Source organism: Lontra canadensis, unplaced genomic scaffold (assembly GCF_010015895.1).
Source record: "Lontra canadensis isolate GAN:19392208 unplaced genomic scaffold, GSC_riverotter_1.0 scaffold93, whole genome shotgun sequence".
Taxonomy (NCBI): domain Eukaryota; kingdom Metazoa; phylum Chordata; class Mammalia; order Carnivora; family Mustelidae; genus Lontra; species Lontra canadensis.
In genome coordinates this window covers 1,479,687-1,504,739 of record NW_022631087.1, presented here as the reverse complement: position 1 = coordinate 1,504,739, position 25,053 = coordinate 1,479,687, and positions in this window count along the sequence as shown.

Sequence of the window (25,053 nt, the reverse complement as noted above, 5' to 3'; positions counted from 1 at the left end):
CAATCTGTCTCTATAAATTCCAATCCCAATGCCCAGGATTTCCACCCAACAGATGCTTTTTGCATCGTGAAACACCCAGGCATGTGGGCTGCCTGAATTCACGTGTTTGCTCCATCCTTCACCACTCCATTTCCTGGGAAGAAGCAAGAGTCTTTGGGGACCCTGTGCTAACTGCACATGTTTTCCGTTTCATGTTTCAGCCAATAAATGAGAGGGCTCTCTCACGGGCCACTTAACATATATTACAGACATTTCCTCGGACAAATGGTCTCTTCTCCTTCCTCTGGGAGCCCAAAGCCTGAGTGATCTGCAGACCTGATAGGGATGGGGAGCTGGGCTTAGAACACCCAGTGGCTGAAGCATCTTTTGTTTAACCATGTGACTTGGAGGTGAGCAACCTGACCTCACATACATCACAATCCCATATAGAGCACAGGTGGGTCTGCCTTGGGGCGGATAAGTTTGCACATCTGGAGGAGCTAACATCTGGATGACCGCACCCATGGAATGATGCTGGTATCAGCTGGGACTAGGGCATTGGGACATTGCTTTTTTTCTTCCTCCTTTTATTTTACTTTAAATATTTTAGCTCTTTCTGAAAATGAACAGGGACAGTTTGAGCCATAATGGAAGGGAGAATTGTCTCGGAGTGCTGTTTTATCTTCCAGACTCATCGTTACCAGCCAAAGTAATATGAAATTAAAACAGAGGCTTGGCTGCCCACAGCAAGGAGCAGAAACCTAAGACTATAATACATAAAACATAACCTTTCAGAAATAAAAATGCGCAAAGCCACAGAGCTCAGAAATAGCATTCAGTTCTTCTGCGAAACTACCACTTTATTCCCCCTGCCCTATCAAACCCCAGAAAGAACTGACTGCATGCTTGCTACTCTCCCTCCAAATGGAAAAAGAAGGGAGCATAAAATAAGGAAAGTGAGGGGCACCTGGGTGGCTCAGTGGGTTAAAGCCTGTGCCTTCGGCTCAGGTCATGATCCCAGGGTCCTGGGATCGAGCCCCGCATCGGGCTCTCTGCTCAGCAGGGAACCTGCTTCCCCCTCTGTCTCTGCCTGCCTCTCTGCCTACTTGTCATCTCTGTCTGTCAAATAAATAAATAAAATCTTAAAAAAAAAAAAAAGGAAAGTGAGTCCGATATTCTAAGAATGGAAAATACTGAGGTGCCAAAAACATGGGGGGGTTGACCTAGAAGGGGAGAACTCAGAGGATGAACAACGTCAAAAGGAGAGTGAAGCCAGGCGAGCCTGGCAGTGCTGGCTTATCTCAGGAGAGGCTTGCTTCCAGCCTCTGCAACTGGCCACATCTTGCCCCAGAAATCTTTTCACTTCATTCTAAAAGAGAACCTGTGAAAGAGAATTTCGGAGTAACATCTACATGGCTGTTTTCTAAAAATCTCTTCTCTCCAACCAACGAATCTCCAAGACTTTGCTCTAAGCAGCAAAACTGCAAATGTTATCGGATGTTTGTGCAAATCATTAAAGTCCCCGGTGTTTATAAAAGCAAACTGGGCATATCCAAGAACAGAGTGTCTGTCTAGTAGAGTTTCAGCATTTCCTTTTTTGCCTAACTTTGGAACCACAGGTTAGGGATGTTGTGGCATCCATAAGGCTGAGTCACGCGGGAGCTCATGTCTCATTACTTAAGGACTGTTTTGGAAAGAAAGATTGAGTTTCTAGCACTTATAGAACTTGGTGGGGTGGGGGGTTGAGCTTTGGAAATCTTGTCCAGAAATGGTTATTGAACGTACTGATCAATCAGAGCATATGTTAAGGGTTTGATGGACTGACAAATACGAATCACCCCCCAAAGCACTTGGCAGGCAACAGGAATTTGATAACTATTAGTTACTATCTTTATAATACAATTATGACTCCATTGACTAAAAATGCTTGTGGTCTTTAAGCAATCTCATTTAATAGATGCTATTCTATTTTTTCTGTTTTGTAGCTTCTCTTTGATCTCTTATTTTTCTAACAGTCCACTCTTTCATCTGATTGCCCATATTGGCAATAGTGATAATACCAGTTGCAATTTTTATGATTATAACTCTAGGTAGATAGATAAATATTATGAGGGATAGAGGATGAAATGAGGCCTGGTCATTCATAAAAAAATAAAAATATGTGAAAAAATTCATCTTCTCTGGTAATCAATGAAATGCAGATTAAAACATGAACGATTCCAGCATCACTAGCCAGCAGGAAATACAAATCAAAACCACAATGAGATACCACCTTACACCAATTAGAATGGCAAAAATTAACAAAACAGGAAACAACAGTTGTTAGTGAGGATGTGGAGAAAAGGGAACCCTCTTACACTGTTGGTGGGTCTGCAAGCTGGTGCAGCCACTCTGGAAAACAATATGGAGAGTCCTCAAGATGTTAAGAATAGAGCTACCCTACAACTCAGCAATTGTACTACTAGGTATTTATCCCCAAAGATACAGATGTAGGGAAAGGAAGGGGCACATGCACACCAATGTTCATAGCAGCAATGTCCACAATAGCCAAACTGTGGAAGGGGCCAAGATGCCCTTCAACAGATGAATGGAGAAAGAAGATGTGGTACATATATGCAATGGAATATTACTCAGCCATCAGAAACAATGAATACCCACCATTTACATAGACATGGATGGAACTAGAGGGGATTATGCTAAGTTAAATAAGTCAAGCAGAGAAAGTTGGTTTCACTCATATGGTTTCAATCATATATGGAACATAATCAATAATATGGAAGACCATAGGGGAAGGGAGAGAAATCTGAAGGCGGAGAAATCAGAGAGGGAGGCCAACAATGAGAAACTATGGACCCTAGAAAACAATCTGAGGGTTTTAGAGGAGAGGGGAGTGGAAGGAGGGGGTAATAGGGTGATGGGTATTGAGGAGGGCACATGCTATGATGAGCACTGGGTTTTGTATGTAACTAATGAATCATTGAACACCGCATCAAAAACTAATGATGTACGATACAGTGGTGGACTGAACAACAACAACAACAAAAAAAAACAAATAAAAAAAAAGAAGATTGCAAATGGTAATTTTAGTGTCCTCAAGCACTACCAGGAGGAGCAGAATTTGGCATAATTGTTTTTGGGAAAGCAATGTAACAATATAAATTAAGTGCCATAAATTGCATCTAATCGTTGATCCACTTTTAAGAATTTATCTGGAATTGTCATATGGTTTCACTTGTGGAACATAAGGAATAACATGGAGGACATTAGGAGAAGGAAAGGAAAAGTGAATTGGGGGAAATCAGAGGGGGAGATGAACCATGAGAGACCGTGGACTCTGAAAAACAAACAGGTTTTGGAAGGGAGAGGGGTGGGGAGTTAGGTGAGCCTGGTGTTGGGTATTAAGGAGGGCAGGTATTGCATGGAGCACTGGGTGTGGTGTATAAACAATGAATCTTGGGACACTAAAAAAATAAAATAGAATTTTTTTTTTAAATATAGAACAAGTAAATAGATTTATATAAAAAAAAATTATCTGGAACCTCCAGGAGGAAGATTTAGATACAAATGTCAGTTGCCATGTATATCTATCAGGATCTTGTCAAGAAACAGCACGCTCAAACTGAGTAATCGGAAGACAGTTTAATTCAAAGAGTGAAACAAACAAAAAGACAACATCTTACAAAGTTTGGACAGTGTGTGGAGACATGACCAGAGACAGAGCAGGACTGTGGAGCCAGCCATGGAAATTCATGAGTGCCAGTTGATGGCCAAGAAAAAAAGCAGGGAGTGAGGGGTTTCTAGAACCTGGAGGGAGATGCTACTTGGAGGGGGCCTCCATGTGACCAACTAGAGGAACAAATGCCCCATCCCCATCCCCCTCCCCACTCTGGTCTTTTGCTGGCACTTCCCATTCTGAGTCCAAGCAAAGCCAAAGGTAAAGGAGCTCTTCGACAAAGTCCATATAGGCCCAGGGTAAACAGTGACTCTGCAGAGACAAATGAAAAATATCCAGCACACTTTGCTATTTTTAAGAGCAAAAATACAAGCTAATATAAATGTCCAATAATTAAGAGATAAGTCAATAAAGTGGTACATTTTGCAGCAGGATGTTACACAAGCCATTCAAATAATGCTTTTGAAGAAACAACAACATTAGGAAATGTTTTCAGTATAAATTCAACAGAAGAAAAGCAAGGTAGAAAATTATATATGACTCCAATTGTGAAAAGAACATACATACATAACCCATTGAAAAAAGACTAGTGAGAACATGCCCAAACTTAAACTTAGGACTGGCTATTTCTGATTTGGGGAATGATGGATTTTCTAATTCTTTCTTATTCTTATTCCAGTTTTCTGAATTTTCCAAATTTTACATAAGTATATGCTACTTATAATCAGAAAAATATTATTCAAAATAACATTTTGCCCTCTGCAGCTCCCTATCTAGTGGGAGAGAAGGATTCATTTCTAATGAATTATAGCAAAACACAGTGAGAGAACAAAGGACTGGCACATTGATTTCAACTGGCAGACAGAATCTGTGAAACTTCCTGGAGTAGGTGGCATTGAAACTTGGCCTCGAGAAATGAGAAATATCTCGATTGGTTGAGAAATGACAGAGGGGAACCCAGGTGAGAGGACAATTAAAAATGAAGATTAAGAACTCTGGACAGTGTAAATATCCAGGACACAACAGTAGATGGATAATTCTAAAGCAATATCCTAGCAAAATCAGAGGAATTTTACAATATACAAATTTCTATGTCCCTCTCCATACATACAGTATTGGCATCTCTGCTGGGGAGCCCAAGACAGAGATTTTGAAAATGCCTCCAAGGTCATTGAAAGGCATGACCAGGGTTTAGGAGTATTAGTGGGCAACTATATATAAGAGAGTATAGTGGGCCTGTGTCCCTCTAGCTGTGTCCCTCTCCTGAGAAGAAAGGGACCCAGCAACCATCTTACAAAATGTGACCTTGCCCCATGACTACAGATGAGTGGGCTGGGACAGGCCTGAACCTCTAGTGCTAAGGTAGAGCTCTGAACTTGGCAGTAGGCAGCTTCCATCTGCTCTGTGAGCTGCAGGAGCAAAGGGGACAGAAGGAACAGAAGGAACAAGGCTAATATAAGGAGGACAGAAAGAATGGGACACTGAGAGGATTCTGCCACCTTCCATTCCCTGGTTCCAGTACTTTCTGAGGTACCACTGGATCCCTGGCCTGGAGTTTCCTGAGACCTCCTTTGTCCTCATAATAGAGCACAGTTTTCAGTGGTGGCCTGACTGGAATTGGCCTCCATTACCTACAGAGATAGGCAGGGCAAGCTTTATCTTCAGACTCACCAACATTTTCTGTTGCCAAGTCCCAGCTGGTGTCTCGACTCCTGACACTACCTAACCAGCTAGTGCAATCTTTCTCAAACTGGTTTTCTCAGAACAATAGGCTCTGTGGAATGAATGGGTGTTGCAGCACAGGCACACACACACAAAAGAGCCATCCTTGCTCAGATAAGCTGGGACATCTCTGGACTAACAAAGTGAAACTGGTTTCTCAGAATACACCTTAAACTTAAACCACGTTATATGTCAGTTATACCTCAATAAAGCTATATAGGGAAAAAAAAAATCTTTCAGGCTTACATGAAAAACACATCACCAGAAAAGGAAGAAAAAGGTTTCTTTCCTAAGAACTTCTCAGAGCCTTAAGAAGCCTTGTGAATCGTGACTCTCAGTTGGGGATGAGAGAAGGCAGTGTTGCTTATATTTATTTACTCTTGTTTGTTTGTTTTTCCAAAAGCATGTTTCAGAGCTGGTTCATGGCCCATAAGAGCTAACTCATTCATTCATCTGTTTCACCCTTCCATAAACATTTGTGAGAGTGGCAGAAATAAGAAATATATTCTTATAAGAAATAAGAAAATGGCATGTTGTCCTATGAGGAGGACACATTAGCCTCCTAGGAATGATGTGTGTGTACGTACATTGTGTCCATGTGTGTGTGCGTGCACACATGCGTGTGCCCACATGTGTTTGCATGCTTACATGCCTGGGGATGTATGTTAAAAAAGGAATAAAGAGAGGGGGAGCAAGGCAGAAAGGAAGATGGATCCTTAGCTTCAGGGCCAAGGTACACACTTCCAGATGCCCAGTCATAAAGATTCCATCTCAGTCTCCAAAATAGAATTACATTATGTTGCGTAGACTCAGGCAGGTTACTCTGATTACTTTGACTTCAGTTAAAAGAAACTCCCAGATCATTTCTACCCCTGCTCCTCAGCAGCATGGGATTATCCCCACACCAATTTTTATTTTGTGAAACTGGCCTCTTTTTGTAATCATATTCCATTTTTTTCTTAAAAGGCCTTCATCAAAAGAGATTTCCTATATTAATGATGATAATGCTTTTGTGGAGGAAAAGAAGGTGGGATGAATATTTGTAGAGCATCCCTTCCCAGCCATAGTGAGTAGAGTATTGCAGATACTTACTCTTACTTGAATCTTTTCTCTGGTAAGGCAGGAAATTCCTTTTCTCTATTTTTTTTTCTTTTCTTTTCTTTTCTTTTTTTTTTTTTAAAGATTGTATTTATCGATTTGACAGAGAGAAAGAGAGAGCATTAGCAGGCTAAGTGGCTGGCAGAGGGAGAGGGAGAAGCAGGCTTCCCACTGAGCAGGGAGCCTGATACGGGGCTTGATCCCAGGACCTAGGGATCATGACCTGAGCTGAAGGCAGCCACTTAACCAACTGAGCCACCCAGGCACCCCTCCTTTTCTCTTTTTATAGATAAGAAAGTTCTGTGAATGTGAGAACTCTAGTCTTTTGCAGTCATTTGGTATCTGGCCTGTAGTTGGGACTCTGTAACATATTTATCAAATAAATGAATAAACGAAGGAAGAAAGTGAACCTAACAGTTGGCTCAGGGTCACCCAACTGGTCAGTTTCTAAAGTCACCTTTGAACTTGGGTCTGTCTGATTCCAAGGCCCTGCTGGCTTCCTCATAATTTTAGAACTGAACGAGATGCTTTCGTGTACATCATTTGATTTAATTCTACAACGCTGTGGGTGGAGAGGCCATGCAAAACCATTTTCTTCTCCTAAATGAGGGCAGTGGGCCACAGAAGAATCAAGAAGTAGTAGGTACTACTACTACTCAGGTAGTAAAAGGAAGATTCAGGACCCCATCCTTCTGGCTTCTGATTCCCATCCCAGTGCTCTTTCAGCTACATCAGAGATGTTTTGAAAGCGGCTGGAGATTTCCCTCATAGTGAGTGTTGCCTGAGCTGACATCCATATGGCAGACACCTCGCCACCCTCTCCTTAGATTGTCCTTAGATTTGTCAGCCCCTGCTGTCTCACATAACGCTCACACTAGTGGGGTCTCTCCCTGCACACTCCATCTAGAGCAGCCAGCCCTGGACTGGCACTGGGGAAGTCTCCTCAGAGAGACAGATTGCTCGGCCTTGTCCTCAGCACCTCCATTTCACCCTTGACCTCCATCAGGACAGCCAGATGAGCAACATCCCCTCCTAGCCATTTGCCACCTGCTGTCTTCAAGTTGCAAAGACACTTCCTCCTGAGCAACAGACAGTTCTGTCGAGACCACACTCTGTTTTCCCATGAAAAATGTCCTTTAGAAGAGGATTTCTCCATCAGTCTCCACAATAACACAGATGCACACATTTCTCCAGAATCTTCTTTGCTGTAATTTGGCGCTTTACTGAAGGGGGGCATGGGATCTTCCTTTCTTGGGACAAGGATGGCCAGGTCCAGGCTGGAAATTCTCTAGTCCATTGACCACTTTGGGGGGCAGAAATGGGTTACTTTCTACTTTTACCCTTTTCTGTTTTCATTTTTCATTTTGTTCCACACTCATAATGTTTCTTTCAGCTTCTGTCCTTTTGATGCCAACACTACCAGTGAAAAATGAATAATGACCTCAGAAAATCCCAAGGTCGTTCATTTCTAGACACAAAGCCAAAGAACTGGTCTGACTCAGATTTTATTTCCTTCCACCGAGTGGAATAGTTTGGGCATTTTGGGAAGACAGGTTCTGGGGGCTACTAGAAGTGGGTAAAAATAGATTTTGTGTGTATTAATGAATCTCTTTCCTCCACTCTCTTGCTTTAGATTCTGGGCGTCTCTCTCCTGGACATTTTTGATAGGAACTATTTAGGGATTGAATTGTGTCTCCGCTGAATTCACATGTCGATGTCCTGACCTCACAATGTGATGTATTTGGAGATAGAGCCTTTAAAGAGGTCATTAAAATGAGGTGATATGAGTGGCCCTAATCCAATAAGGCGACCTTATAAGAAGAGGAGATTAGGACACAGAGGAAAAACTGTAAGGACACAAGGAGAAGTCAGCCATCAACAAGCCCAGGGGAGAGCCCTTGGGAAGAAACAACCTGCTGACACCTTGACCTCGGACTTCTAGTTCCAGAACTGTGAGAAAATCACTCTATTTTCTGAGTCCCCAGTCTGTGGTGCTTTGTTATGGCGCCTGAGCAGAGACACAGATGTTGGGATTGAGAAGGGGCCACTGCTGTAATTAACACAGACTGTAGCAGTGACTTTGGAACTGGGGCATTGGTAGAGGCTGGATGAATTTTTAGGTCCATGTTAGAAAAAGCCTAGCTTGACTTGGAGGGACTGTTGGTAATCTACCAAACGAATACAGAGGTAGAATAATAATTATAATAAATTCTGGGACATGGAAAAGAAGTAATTTTGGGATCATTCTAAATGTCCAGGTATTACGTTAGATACTTTACATATCTTAGCTCATTTGTGCTTCATAATAATCCTACAAATGAATGATACGTATAAGTTACATGTATACATAAACATCGATGTTTATATAAATATTTATATATGGGGCACCTGGGTGGCTCAGTCAGTTGAGCATCTGAGTCTTGGTTTCAGCTCAGGTCATGATCTCATGTGTCATGAGATTGAGTCCCACATCTGGCTCCCCGCTTACTGGGGAGTTAAAGATTCTTTCTTTCTATCCCTCCCCCCTAAATAAATAAAATACATTTTTTCTAAAAATGAATAAATAGGGCACCTGGGTGGCTCAGTGGGTTAAGTCACCGCTTTCAGCTCAGGTCAGGATCTCAGGGTCCTGGGATCGAGCCCCACATCGGGCTCTCTGCTCAGCAGGGATCCTGCTTTCCCCTCTCTCTCTGCCTGCCTCTCTGCCTACTTGTGATCTCTCTCTGTCAAATAAATAAATAAAGTCTTTAAAAAAAGAATAAATATTTATATAAAGTTTGATTTATATAAATAAATATGTTAATTAATATCCCCATATTATAGCTAACAACAGTAACCAACAAAACCACTAAACTAAACTCTCTCTCTATACTAGACACTGTTTAAGAGTGTGGTGTTCTTTACCTCGATTTTTACATACCACTGGATGGTAGATGATAAGACAGCATCGTAGTTAAGAGCACAAGTCTTAGAGCCAGATACCTGGGTCCACATCACAGTTCATGGCATGTGCTTTCATAACTCTGACTTTATACCAGCTCTTTCTGCTGCCTCAAGTGTTCTTCTCTCAGCCCCATGGCCAATGCCTGGCCCCCCTTCTGGTTCTGAATCAATTGTCATTCATTCATTCATTCTTTCATTCATTCATACAGTTACAGTGTCTACTTTGGATAAGGTACTTTTCTAGGTCCTTGGGTACAGCAGTGAATAAGAAACATTCAGTGCCTTCTAAGCAGACAAGCCCATTGGGAGACAGACAAGTAAGCAGGCCTCATGGAGCAGTGTGAGAAAGACAATGACAGTGTAAACAGAGGAGGGCATTGCAACGATGGCTCCACTTCTCCATCCTTCCTCTAGCCATGCCCCTTGTTTGCAAGGTGACTGTGCAGCCTCTCCCATCAGGAGGTGGAGCCTTGTATCTAGGATGTCCATGGAACTGCTTTGGCCAATAGAATGCGTGATGGTTAGAGTTTCACTTCCAAGCCCAGGTCTCAGGAGGTCTCAAACACTTTTGCTCATTCTTTTGAACCATCCACTGGCATGTGAACAGGTCTGGATTTGCCTGGTGGAGAAGATTGAGAAACACATGGAGAAGAGCCCATTCATCCTGGCCAAGCCCATCACAGACCAGCCAGTCAACATCCAAACGTGAGAGAGCCCTGCCAAGATAAGCAGAACTGATGTACAGCTGACTATAAATGCATGAGTAGTTCCAGCCAAGACCAGAAGAACCACCCAGCTGATGCACAGACTCGCAAGCAATAATAAAACCACTGTGTTTTGGAGAAAAGTGTTACACAGCATTATTGTGATGAGGATAACTGATACAGATGGGAAAGGGGATCAGATTTTCAGTGGAAACATTCTACAAACTATTCAAGTATAATAGAAAAAATATGTCTTGTTCATGAATTTAGGGTTCAGTGTTTTGCTCTGTTACAATAAAGAGCAGTTCACTTGTCAGGCATACCTTGGAATGAAGTTTGAAGTTGTACTTCTCTAAAGGTATTTAAAATCCACATTTTGAAAGATGGAGCAATGAGATTTTCTGATTTTCTCTCACTAATGTAGTTTAATAACATACACTATTTGCAATGTACCAATGTCCTCCACAGTTCTGTCTTCCCAGGTGTGTGAGCTATGGTCATCTGCACAATCCATGGAAGACTGGGTGTAGAATTCCAGAAAGTAGGTGGCAAGATGGGGACTGTTTTTCTTATTTCAAGGTCAGTGTTCTACCCACCATTAGATTATTCTGTGACTTCTTTCTCTTCTCTGGCCCATGAGATTTCTGGCCCATTAAATTTAGTCAGCTATACATCTTATTTACTAAAATTTTATTGCAGTACATAGATTACTTCATGAAAATGTTCAAATACTATTGAATAGCGTGGCTAACATTTATGGAGCACTCACCAGGTCATGGTCATTGCTACTAGTACTTTTGGTGTATTAACTATACACATAATATAATCCTTACTGACCTATTATCATCCCTATGGAGACACAGAGAGGTTAGGTGACTTTCTCTAGTGACATAATCAGTATAGACCTTGGCATTGATCCAAGACAGTCTGTCTCCAGAGTCAGACTTTAAACCACTTACACAGTGGGGTTTGTTATACAGAATAAGAAACCACTTATATTTTATCTACTCATAAAGACCAGCTAATAAGTGGACCTTTAATAAGTATATCATTTACATGATTATTATATGTTTCAGAGTAAGTGAAATGAGCTAAATGTCTAGCACTTCTTAGACATCTGATGAATGTTATTTCCCCAATTCCCCATTCTGTGTATGTGATGGACATTGTTCCTTCAACTATGCCAAGCACATTGGTGAGCACTCTCTGTGCCACTGAGGCACTGGGCCTGTCAATCAATCAAGACAAAGTCATTGTCCTTCAGAAGCTTCCAGTTTAGAGGGAGAGGCAGATAGCTTAGGCAGCAGGGCTTTCTAGGGATGCCATGGGGGGCACAGAGAAAAGACCAATGAATGCTGTTCCTGAGTTTTGGGTCACTTGGCAGAGCAGGTCTTGAAGGTTGCTTCAGGGTTCTATGGTGTGAAGAACCAGGACTTAGGAAAGGAGAAGTTTTAGTGTATGTGAGAATGGTAGTTGATAGAAATTTATAGGACATACTATGTGCCAGACACTGCTCTGGGTGAGGCATATCTATATCTATTTACCTATTTTAATCCATTAGAGTCATCCATAGAGTGGTTAAGTGACCTATCCAGAGTCGCAAAGCTAGTAGGTGGCAGGGCCGGGATTTGAACCCAGTATGGTGTGGCCCTAGAGTCTGGGCTGAGACTCTGAAGCCTATTACCTCTGAAGAGCTAGAACAGTTAAGAGACATAGATCACGTGGAACCAAGCAGGTCCAGGCCCTTCTATTCCATATATGTTAACCATCCAAAGGAGCTCAGAATCTACTGCTGGAATCCGTGCCTCCTTGTGACTGAGCAGAGGAGGAGAAGCAGCAGGCAGGATGTTCACGCTCACTACTCTGCTGAGAACAGCAGGAGCTCCACTTCTGTGAGGAGCTCTGGCCTTTTCTAGGAAAATCACCATTAAAAGGAGATGTGGCAGAAAGCCTCACTGGGCTAATGGGCCCTTTGCAGTCAGGATTCCTTGGAAAACTTTCACATGACGTCAGTCCTCGGCTATCCCAGCAGTGCCTGCACTTGAGATTCTTACCATGATCTCTGTAAATCACTCATAATTCATGCAAGGCTGTGTTGAATGGTTTGCGTTAAGCCGGACATCTAAAGCTGTGAGTCTAAGGAGATTTGAGTAAACTGGAGATATATAAAAAATGCCAGAGAAAGGACAAACATAAATGTATTTGGCTCTCTTTTTCCCCAGTCGCCCTTGGTCCATGATTCCTGGTTTTCATTTGACTCGTAAAGTGTTTTCAAGGGACAGCTAAGTAGGGAGCCATCAAAGTTGGCCCTGCTGTGAAAAAGCAAAATTCTCTCAAAATGAAGTAGAGAGTCATGGGAAGGCAGAGGTAGCTGCCCAAAGTGCCTTCTTGTTTGCACTCCACCCTCTCCCTCCCCTGCACCAAGAAAGTCACTCTGTTTCTTCTTTAGTGGGTGGTCATCAGGTATCACTAAGCTAGGAGTGAGTATTTATACCCGGACATGGACACACCTCTTCCTCTCTTGGGGAGGTGTTGGGTCAACCTAGCAGGGAGTTAAAGTGGGTTTGGGTTTTCTTGCTGCTGTGGTTACACTCCCTGCTACGGACCAGATTCGCCCTGGAGGCTGCTACCTGTGACTGGCCATGGCCCTGTGTGGAGGGTTTCCTCAGGTCCCTGCTCTACCCTGGTTCCCAGCAAACCTGTACTCCTGTGTCCAGAGGTCCTTGGTGTCAGTCTGTTCTGGCCACCATAATAATAGACTGCGGGGGCTTAAATATCAGACACTGCTTTTCTCACCATTTTGGCAAGTGGAAGTTCAAGGTCAAGGTGCTGGCAGGTTAGGTGCCAGGAGAGACTGTTTCCTTGGCTTGCAGATGGCAACCTTTTCTCTGTGTTGTTATGTGGCCTTTCCTTGGTGAATGCACTGGAAAGACAGTGGGGGTAGGCGGGGGTGGGAGGTGGGGGTGGAGAGATAAAGAGAGCAAGAGTGCTCTGATGTCTCTTCTTACAAGGTCACCAACCAGTCCTATCAAACCTTAATTACTTCTTTAAAGGTCCCAGCTCCAAATATAACCACACTCGGATTTAGGGCTTTGACATAGGAACTTGGGGGGGGACACAAGCATTCAGTCCATAACATCCTGGGCCCTCCCAGTGCTGCTCCTTCTTCTGTATCAGGTTTCTGGTAGAAGCTGGGGTTTCTCTGCCACCCTTGCCCAACCTCTGCTGTTCTCAGGCCTCACATGACTGGGTCTTGGGAGAGGGGCCTTTAAGCATCCTTGTCCCTTCATTTTGTGGCAGCCAAACTCTGCCTTAGGTTTGTGGTTGATCTTGGGCAGGAAGAATTTCCTATCCTCGGTATTGAGCTGAACAGAATCCCCCACAATTTATGTCCACCTGGAACCTCCACATGGGACCTTATTGGGATATCGAATCTTTGCAGATAAAATCAGTTAAGATGGGGCTGCACTGGATTCTGGTGGGTCCTAAAACCAATGACCAGTGTCTTTATAAGAGAAAAGAGAGGAAGATACAGAGACAGAGAAACACACACAGTGGGAAGAGAGCCCTGTGACTGAAGAGGCAGAGACTGGAGGGATGTATCTAAAAGCCAAGGAACTCCAAGGATTTCTGGCAACCACTAAGCTGACAGAGGCATGGGTCATATTTCTTCTTCCAGCCTGCAGAAGGAGGCAACCTTGCAGACACTTCAATTTCAGACTTTGAGTTTCCAGAACTGTGGGAGAATACATTTCTGTTGCTGAAGCTGTCCAGATCATGGCACTTTGTTACCACAGCCCCAAAAGTCAAATACAATCTTCTCCAGTTGTAGCCAATTTCAGCTTGCTGTCAGTTCAGCATCCTGGACCTAAGGAGACTTCCAGTTTTCCCCCCAAGGGCAGAGAGTTTTGCTTCCACTCTGTCCCAGAGCAGTGGATTTATGTCTGGGCCCTACGGATAAGAGGTTTGTTGCTCTTCCCTTGGCAGCTTAAGTCTTTGCTTTCTGAGGAGAAGGATCTGGGAAAGCAACAAAGGCTTTGTGTCTGTCCCCTCCTGCCACTTCTGGGCTTTCCAGCCTCTGTCCTGTCACTCGTGTTTCTCGTGAGCACACAGTGGAGTAGAGCTTGAGAGCAAGCCCCATCTCCCTCTGTGTCTGGGCTCCTTGCTTTCCCAAACTCACATGCTACCCATGCTGGCCTTTAAGAAGTCATTAACATCTTAGCTGACTAAGTCCCATTCCTTTGAACAGCAGCTACCACTTTCTCCCAAGTCCCACCAAATGTGAGGCGGTCATGTGTCCTGTCTCTCCTCAGAAGGGTTTGCGCCTCATTGGAATGTAGTTTACTGACTAACGTTGGAATCTCTGCTCTATGGTAGTCTCAAAAAACGTGTTGATTTTATAAGTTATTCAGCATTTTCTTCCCTGTCATGGTGGGATCAATATTCTCTTGGGGTTTTCATCATTCTAAGTAGAAATGGAATTCCTTAACTAATATTCGTCCTAAATAAAAGTTTGTGCAAATTCTCAAGGGCCTAAATTTGACTCTTGGCTCTAAAACTCACTAGCTCTGGGACCTTGGGCAAGTTGCCTAATTTTGCTGAGACTTGGTTTCCTCAAGGTTAAAATATAAGCTTGACACAAGTCCCATTCAGTTCTCATAGCCATTATCTTAAAAGAAGGTTCTGGAGCAATCTCACAGACTGAACTATTCTTAGCTTTGCCTTCTTTTAATGTCAGATTTTCAGAGTACCTTGTCTTGATTGGACAAAATGTGGTTGTCTGTTTGTTTATTTGTTTTTTCCAAGACTGGTTGGGAAAATGGGTAGGTAAGAAGATTCTCCCTCTTCAGATTGCTGGCTTTGATGGGCTTCTAATCATAAGGAAGGTGTAGCCTTTGAAGCAGATGGACCATAAAGCTTGCATACTTTTGGAATTTACCATAGCAATTAAAGAATTTGTTTCAAACTTATTTTTATTGTATTTCTAGCACATAGGAAAAGTTGTATTGGTGCCAGGAAAGGCAAAATCTGTCAAAATGGAGTTTTTCATATTCTGTTACTCAGGTACTTGATGGGGCACCTGCAATGCCAGGACCCTGGCGTAAATACCAGAGACAAGGAGGCAGTTTCCCCAAGCAGTTGCCACAGCACCTCCACCCCCCATCTGGCTTGAACAGTTTTTAATGAGATTCTATCTTGGGGACAGGCCAAACCCAGTCTCCTCCCTAAAATAAAGCATCCCATGTGAGCTCAGGCTTTTTACAAAATGTCTACAACCTTTCAGCTTACCAGGATTTACTGTGGTCAGTGTTAGTTAGAAGAGAACAGTTCTTCTAAGAGTCCTTGTGAGGCTCCATGAGGGACTGCAGGAGGAAGACTCAAAAAATGAGAAAAATCATGGAAGAAGGTGTAACAGGACCTTTTTTTTTTTTTAGTTTTCCTACTAAAAGAAATACATAAGTTGGGAAAATCATTTTATTTATGTGTTCATTTGTTTATTCAACACAGATTTACTGTCTAGTTATTATGTGCCAGGAATTACATTGGATGCTTGAGGCACTACAATAAAGATAAGGGCTTTGCACCCATGAAGCTTGTAGCCTAGTTGGGAAGGGATTAACTAGATATTTACATAAAATAATATTTTATATTATATTTGGGGTAACTACTTGTACTAAGAATTACAAGTCTAGAGGATTAGAAAAAGTCTTGCCTGATGAAGTGACACTTTGACTTAGATTTGAAGTACACGTAAGCACTGAATAGATTTTTCAGAGGGAAGAAGAGGATATTTCAATTAAAGAAAAGTATGTGCAAAGGCCCTGAGGGAGGAAGGTATTTGGAAAAACCAACCTATATAAGAAAAATGGCCTACATATACTGATGTTTGGAGAGTCCTCTCAAATGCACAAATTGGCTCTAAATATTAACAAGCCTATCGGAAGGTAAATCCTATTCATGCATGCAGTGCTTTCAATCAGTATTATATTCTTCATTCTTTTTTTTTCTTTTTTTTTTAAATATTTTATTTATTTGAGAGACAGAGAGAAAGCAGTGAGAGAGAGAGAGAGAACATGAACATGGGTGAGGGTTAGAGGGAGAGGGACAAGCAGACTCCCTGCTGAGCAGGGACCTCCCCACTCCCAGGCAGAAGTTGACACCAGGACCCTGGGATCATGACCTGAGCTGAAGGCAGAGGCTTTAACTCACTGAGCCACCCAGGTGTCTCTATTCTTCATTCATTCTTAAATACGAACAGGAAAATAACAATATCCAGACCTTTAAGAAATTCCTTTAATATGAAATTCAGAAACACAAGAAAAATTCAAGAGGAACTTGGTAGAACAATCTCATCTTCAGGGAGCAGAAAGAAATTTTAAAATAAAACAACACTATACTAAAACATTCAGAGAAATGCAAGAAGTTTTTGCATCCATGACAAAAGGACAAGTTAGTATAAAAAATAACATGTACAGAAATAAGATAGAGCTCTTGGAAATTAAAATTATGATAGTTGTAATGAAAAATAGTAGAAGGGTTGGAAATTAAAATTGGGGATATCCTCTAGAATATATAAAAAGTCAAAAAGATAGAAAATAGGAGAGAAAAGATAAGGAACTCATTCTATCAGACCTGGAGGTTCAATGGTCTACTGAAAGGAGGTCCAAAAAAGATACAACAGAGGAGAAGAAGATAAAGGAAATTATTAAGGAAACAACAGAAAAATGTCTTGTGGGCATGCAGAAATTATCATAATACTCCTATTGAGAGGTGGAATCTATTTCTCTACCCCCTGAGTCTCATTTGGGTTTGTGGCTTGCTTTAACCAATAGAATGTGGCAGAAGTTCTGAGCCTAGGCCTTGAGAAGCTCTTTATTTCCATGTTTGCTCTTGGTTCCCCTGCTAACTCCTGCTAACCATATGAGCAAGACAGGCTACACTGAGGGAGAATGAGATGCACAGAGAGGTGAATCCAGCTGAGTCCAGCCTATCTCAGCTGAGACTGACCAGATCATCAGAACCTCCCAGCAGAACCCAGACCAAATCACTATCAACAACTAAATTTTTGGGTGATATCCATGCAACAAAAGTTGGCACAACGAGTTTCTAGACTGTAGAGTTTTACCCAGGGCCTATCCCAAAAAGTGAATTAAAGACTTACACAAAGACACATCGTTATGAAATTTCAGATCATTATGAGACAGGGAGAAAACTCCTAAAGGAAAAACAGATCACATTAAAAAGGAACAGAAATGAGAATGGCATTGAAATTCTTAATAGCAACACTAGATGCTAGAAGATACTAGGGGAATAATACCTCTGAAGTTTGAAGGGAAAAATATTTCCAATCTAGATGTTTTCTATCTAAATAAAACATATTAGTTCTCTGTTGCTGCCATAACAAATCATCACAAACTCAGCAGCTTAGAACAATACAAATTTATTACCTCACAGTTTTGGAGGTCAGACATATGACTGTCTTGACTGGTTTTTCAGGCTTGGGTCTTGCAAGGCTGAAATCCCAGTGTTGGCCAGGTTGTGTTCCTTTCTGAAAGCTCTAGATTGAGAACTTTTTTCCAGTCTCACTTAGATTGTTGACAGACTTAAGTTCCTGTCAGTTTTAAGACAGAGATCCCCACTTCTTCACTGGCTGTTGACCAAAGGGGGTCATTGACAGCTTCAAGAGGCTGCTCGCATTCCTTGGTTCATAGCTTCCTTGCTTGGTGTGCTGAGCCAGCATTGCTTCACCAAGCCCTTCTCACTTTAGATCTTTTCAATTTAACCTCTGCCTCATCAGCCTCCTTTTCAACTAAAAAAAAGTCCCTGATTTTATGGACTCATGTTGTTATATGACACTCATCTGGATAGCCTGAAATATTTTCCCCATCTCAAGATCCATAATCTTCATGACATCTGTAAATTCCCTCTTGTTGTGTTATGTAACATATTCACAGATTCTGGAGATCAGGGTGTGGACATTTTGGGGTTAAAATTATTCTGCCTATCAAACTGTGAAACAAGTGTAAGCCTAGAATAAAGACATTGTATCAAAATGTAGCTTTTTGTCTTTTGCTCCTCAGAAAGCTATTGGAAGATGGCCTTCACAAACAAGGTAGTAAAAAAAAAAAAATGAGTGATTTTTTAGGACCAGAAGTAAGATGGTGGTGATGGAAGCCTCCAGACAAGAACTCTGTGGCAGGCCTAGGTAAGAAATGTATGAAAAGCCCCAATGAAGAGGATGGGAAAAAGGTGCGAAACTAAGTAACTGGAAAGGAGTGGGTCTGTAAGATTAAAGGCAAAGGGAACAATACATAAGAACTGTACTGTAGTTGATAAAGTTGAGACCCATACTGGTATAGCTAATGATACTGAAACCACCATACACATAAACTGGAAGTGAACAATTAAGTAAGTGGATGACAGATGCCAGGAACAAAGTTTCTCACTGTTGGAGTAGAAGATTACAGATAAGTGAGGGCCTAGATCCATCCATGTAGCACTGGATGAGAGTCAGATATGTCAGCAAGAATTCTTTGTAGGTACAGATGTTTACACATAGGAATATCTACACATACATATCCACACTGGTTAGTATACACACGTGTATCTCCTTGTTCTATCAGCCGAGAGGGTCTAGAAACAACGGCACTTTGATAACAATGAGCACACCTCATGACCAAATCTTAGTTTCTAATGCCATTCTTCAGTGAAAGGAATCAGGGCTCTCTGGATAGAAGGTTGATTCTAAGACTGGGGTAGGAAATGTGTAAGATGATCATGGAGCATCTTGTAGTGCCAGAAAATGAGAAAGTACTCAAACAAACAAAACCTACAATGATGAATAATAAAGATATGTCAAATGTGTACAGGAGAATTGAAGTTCATCCACAGTAGTTTGGAGCCACAAAATGATTAAGGAAGTAAGTAGGATTGCATTATCACCCAAAGTATAAAAAGATTCCATGAGTCAATACTGATAGAAATAAATGATTGAATAGATAAGTCAGTGGAGGAAAATAGACATATCTCCTATGCAGAAGAATTCTAAATAATTTATGTAGCTAATCCATCCTTGAAGTGATAGAACATAACTTCCCACTCCATAAGTGTGGGCTGCACATAGTGGCTTTCTTCCAAAGAATAGAGTGTGGAAAAGGGAAAGAAAATACTAACTATCCTGTGGAGAAAATGCACAAGCCAGGTGACAAAGGTTAAGTTCAACATTGATAAGTCATATTGATAGTACATATCCTTGATAAGATGTGATGAAAATAGCATGTTGTCTCTGTGGTCTCTCTTGCCCAAAACCCAGAGAATCAGTCAAATGATGAGAAAAATAGCAGACAACTCCTGATTGAGGGGCGTTCTATGAATATCTGACCAATACTCTTCAAAACCGTGAAGGTCATCAGAAAGAAGGAAAGACTGAGAATCCATCATAGCCCAGAGGAACCTAAGGAGACATGGCAACTAAACATAATGTGGCATCCTAGATGGGGTCCTGGCTCAGAAAATAAAAACATTAGATAAAAACTAAAGGAATCTGAATAAAGTATGGACTTCAGTTAAGAACGTATTAATATTGGTTCATTAGTTGTAAAAAATGTATCCTACTGACATAAGATGTTAGTGATAGAGGAAACTGGGTGCAAGGGACATGGAAATTTTCTATAATATCTTCACAATTTTGTAGATTTAAAATTTCTAAGTGAAAAGATTAAAAAAGGTTAGATTAGAACATGCTGTGATGCACTGCAGTAGTAAGGATAATTATTATTTAATGAATTTTTGTTCTTGCTAACTATAAATAGACATGTAGACACACACTAGGTCTTGTAAATTCTTTTCTTGCTGGGGATTATAAAAAGTTTGGAAAACACTGGATCAGAGGATGGCTCTTGGCTCTAATATTTCTTAAAGTTATTCATTTTAAGTTGTTGATGAGAGGTTTCATTTGTCTAGTCAACAATCACTCAGTGATTAATCACCATGTCCAGAGTACTGTGCCTCCTACTGAAAAGGATGTCACAGATGAACAAGACACAGGGTTTCATCTGTTACAGACAGAAGCAGAAAAACAAATACAGTGTCATACAAAAGCCTGTGAGATAAATGCTAGCCAGAGGTTTATGAAAACACCATGAAAGCATAGAGGACAGAGGAGTAAGAGTTGACTCAGAGGGTCAGGAAAGGCTGAATGGGAGCTGGCATTTTAGTTAGACTTTAAAAAAATAATGAGAATCACTAATGCTTGCTCACCACTTCCTATGTTGCCAGAGTCTTTGCAAGAACATTACGGGGATCATCTTATTTTATCCTCACACATCCTTCTGGCTAGGTGCTAGTTTTACTCCCACTTTACAGAAGAACAAACTGGAGCTTTAAAAAGGTAAAGGAATTGCACAAGATGCACAGCTATGAAGTGGTGGGCTGAGATCTGCACCATGTCCAGTGCTTTGGCATTGCTTACCCTACCTGTCCCAGCTCTAGCCCTTCCCTCCTGTTTGTTCTACCCTACTCTATTTCCCTCTAGCTACAGAGTGTGGTTTAGGATTTCTATTCCCTTGAAATAGGGTTGTTCTTGTTGCCTTTTCTCCCACCATCCCTCTCCCATCTCCCCTCTGAAACACTCTTCCACAACCTTCATAGCCTGAGTCAACTGCTGGCCTCCTTTGTGTAGCGATCCTTCATTCTTGTCTCTTCCAGCAGAATCTATTGCTCCCTTGATTCTGTAAAGCTTTTGTTGAAAAACCCATCTCCTCCACCTCTACCCCACTCACATCAGGGCTGGTCATCTCTCTCTCTTTGTTTCTGTCCCCCAGTAGAGTGTGTGGCACACTGTAGGTCACCCAATAAATGAGAGGAGAAGGAAGAAAGAGTTGTAGGATTTCTACGAGTAGATAGGAGAAACAGGCATCCCAAGCTGAGAACAAGACAAGTAGACATGGAGAAGTGGGGGGTGGAGTGATCTAGTAGTGATGGGGTGTCATGTGCCTGGAAGCATGGCTAATTATGCCAGCCTGGGGCCAGATTGTGCAGAGCTGGGATGCTTTGCCAGGAAGCCAGGGCTTCATTCTGTAAATAATAGTGCCCCATGGAGGGGTTTCAGAGTTGGGGGACAAGATTTGAATGGAGTGACACACTCTATTTAATTCTATTTTCTCATCTTTGAAGAGGTTGGAGGGCTGGAGGAAATATGAAAACTAATATTTGTTGTATACCCATTATATTTCAGGCACTGTTGTAAAAATCTTTATATAAATCCTCTCATTAATTCTCACAGCAACCCACTACACCAGCTATTTTCCCTAGTTTTATGATCGAGAAGATGGAGATCAACAGGTTAAGGAACACCACTGAGAAATGACAGATCCTGGAGCTGAATTCGAGTTTGCCTGGTTCCAAAGCTCTACTTCCCACCACAGAATCCCTCATCCTTAAAAAACTCTTCAGATCCCCTCTTCTTCCTCTCAAACCCTTCACCTTATCCCTTGACCTACTTATCTCTTCCCTTTCCCTCCTGTTTCCCTGGACTTAAGTAACAACTGGATGGGGAGCAGGTGACTGGAGCCCTAGCAGTAGGATCATTGTGATGGTTTTATGTCACACCCTCCATCGAGGACAGGGAGCCTGAGCTGGAGCAGGCCAGTGGGGGCACTGGCCATTGCACCATCCCCGGATGCTGCACATGACCTTGACTTCTGAGATCGTCAGCCCAGTGGGGGTACTGGCCATGTGCACATCCCTGGGTGCTGCAGAAGACCTTGACTTCTGGGAATTTTTCTGATTTTTCGAAGGAGACCTTCTCTCTAGCTAATGAGTCACATAAGATAAGAGGTTACCCATTTTAGCTGCTTGGGCGTCTGCTGATTTGAAACCTCTTTTTGGATGTACTTTTTGTAACTTTCTCTCTAAAACATTTTTCTTCCAAGTCCTTCAGACTAACAGCAACACAGAAGGAGTTATGGACTGGGAAAAAAAAAAAGAAAGAAAGAAAAGCAGCCCGTCCTTTCTTGATAATGGTATTATGATTCTGGCATTCAGTTCCAAGCTTCCCCGAAATTTTTCAGCAATGTATGCTTTTTGTGCACTTGTGATTAAAATATGATGTACCTTAAAAGCCATTCCAGCCTCCTGTGATGTGGTCATAAAAATTATTTCAGCATTAAATACCTCATTCCCATCATGTCAGCCTTGAGACCACTGCTAGATGAATCACTGAAGAAATGAAGCACTTAGCAAAATATTTTTCTTTCTGATTGCAGGGCTGAGGCTTATTCGATTAAAGGATAAATTTAAATTGATCAAATATGTGGACATTTGGAGTTTATTTGTATCGCTGTGGAGCAAATTTTGAAATGCAGCAATCCGATTAGATTTTCCTCTCAGCGGATCCCTGGTCAAGAGAGAGCACCCCTGGGAAAGGGCTTATGGCCTGGCCATGGGGGTGAATGACTGGCCACTGTCCATTTCCAGCTCTCCTGAAGCTGCTCTCATCCGGGGAACTCATGACAGCATCAGGAAATCGCCCCCACCCCGCACCACCTTGAATGGAGTACCAGTGATTCCACTGACGAGCTGACCTGGAAGCTTTCATGGAGTTGCTAAGAAGACACTCGGCTTTGCAGACTCAACCAGCACAGCCCATTTCCCCTTAACATGCCTCCTTTCAACTTAGGATCCCTGCAGCCTGTCCCTCTTTCCCATCTCTGCCTCCCACACGGTCCTGTCACCCAGGGGGCTGAGGTTTCAAGAAAATGAGAAAAGACCGAGAAAAAGCTGGGGGTTGTGGGGGACAGAAAAGGTAGCATTGGTTTTAATTTCAGCTACCCCAGGCTGGCTTCCAGAGGATTGTGGCCAGTGGAGTGGCCAGCTGCCTCCCTGCTCTGAAATCCCAATATTCATTAAACTTTATTGTTTTGAAATCTTACTAACAACAACAAGAATAAATAGTAAAAGTGATTAGGTGTGTTCTTTGTGTCCAGAGTGCATGGGAGGGCTTTATATTCCTTGCTTTGATCCCCACAACCACCTGCGAGGTAAGTGTTGTTGTTCTTACAGATACAGGGTCACTGAGGTTCAGCAGGTTTTGGTAACTGGCACAGGTAGTAGAACTTGGACTTGACCCATGCGTTTGGACTCTGGGCCCTGGGTGTGTAATCACTGCCCTCATACAACAAATGTAACATTTTGTTGGTAAAAGTCAGATGACACAAATGTGTGGAATGTGGGAAGTTAAATGTGCATTCCCCCCCCTCCACCAACTCCTACCTTCCAGTACATTCCAGCCTGGATGGCCAGGCCCCATTTTCTCTTCTCCCAGCCTTACTGGACAATGATCCTCTGAAGGTACCCAGATTTTATTAGGAGTCAAGGGGCAGGTGATCATTCTCCAGGCATACAGCATGCACCATCCCAATGGCCAGCTGACTTCTGAGGCTGTGGAAGTCCTCGGGGGCAAATACAAGGACCCTCAGATATAACATAGTGGTAAAGAGCATGGGCTTTGGGGTGAGCTCCCTCATGTGTGAATCTGCCTCTGCTACTTATTAATTGTGTGGTCATGGCGAGCTTTCCTACTCACTGAGGCCCAGTTTGCTCATCTATAAAATGGGATTAACTCTGCCCATACTGCAGGGATGTTTGGAGACAGGATAGCTATGTGCTAAGCCTGCAGTGCCTAACTTAGAGCAGATGATCAGTAAGGACTGTAGTCAGGGGCAAGTGTAGGAGGGGTGAATAATTCAGGCTGGAGGGATGTGGGAAGGTCTTGGCGTGGTCAAATTTTTAAGCCTTGGGACCCGGGCTGCCTTCTACTTACCCTCATTCCAGGTACCCAGCAGAGAGTTCTGCCCATAGAAGGCACATCTGAAATACTTGCTGATGTATAACAACTAAGCAATGGAGGGGTCTAGGACTAGCTCTGGGAAGATGAGCCTTGGGACAACCAGGAAAACCCTACAAAATGTCCTGAAAATATCCATCAGTAGAGTTGATAAACATAACCAGAGGAAACTCCTTGTCGGCCTGAACAACAAGGTTTAGGGGAGGATGGGCTTTTCTGAGGACTCTCCTCTGCAAATGGCTTACAAACAAAAGAAGGGGTGGATGGATACAACAGGGCCCTGGGCAGACAGAAGAGGCCAAACCATTTACAAAAATAGCAATACATCTTGCACAATCAACCTCTGAAAATGCACCAACAAGCACGAGTTGGCTTTGGCAGCCAGAGACACACCGGAAACTGAGCGTCTCTTTAAGGGACCCAGTCCTGCCCAGGCCAACTCAAGCAAAGTAGCTTGTGGCCTGCCTCCGAGTCTGCCCTGAGAGGCCGCTCAAAGTGAATGAGCACTCCTCCAGTTCCCCCATCTAAAGGATGTGGCGGGCCAAGAGCCAGAACGTATTATTAGACTGGAATGTTCTAGTCTCTAAATTTAACCAGCTGGAGTTCTCAATAAAGTACCATCCTATTCACACTTTTGTGTTGAAGAATTCGCCTTTTAGTGGGATTTGATTATGGGAAGAACACCATGTCCTTGGCTTGGCTCCTTCTTCTGTATAGTACGCCACCCGCCCCAGGTGGGCCCTCCATGGCGCACGTCAGTTCAAGAGCAGCAGGCAGGCTCACTTGCGGAGCGAAGATCACTACGGACTTGACCCCTCTTTGAGGTGACACCGCTAATGTCCTTGGGACTCTTATCAGGCCAAGAGAGAAGAAAATGCTAGGAACAAAGGAGAGAAGGAGAAAAATTTTGTATTAGGATGTGAAGGAAATAGTTTTTGCAATGGAACCACACGTGGGGGCAGGTTTAAAGTCCACACACCTATCTCTGTGCCTGAGGACAGATAACTTACTGGTATCAGTGTTAGCTAAGAACTCAAGTCACATAAACACCTCTGTGCTTGACTTCAGTTTAATATGAAAATTCTTTC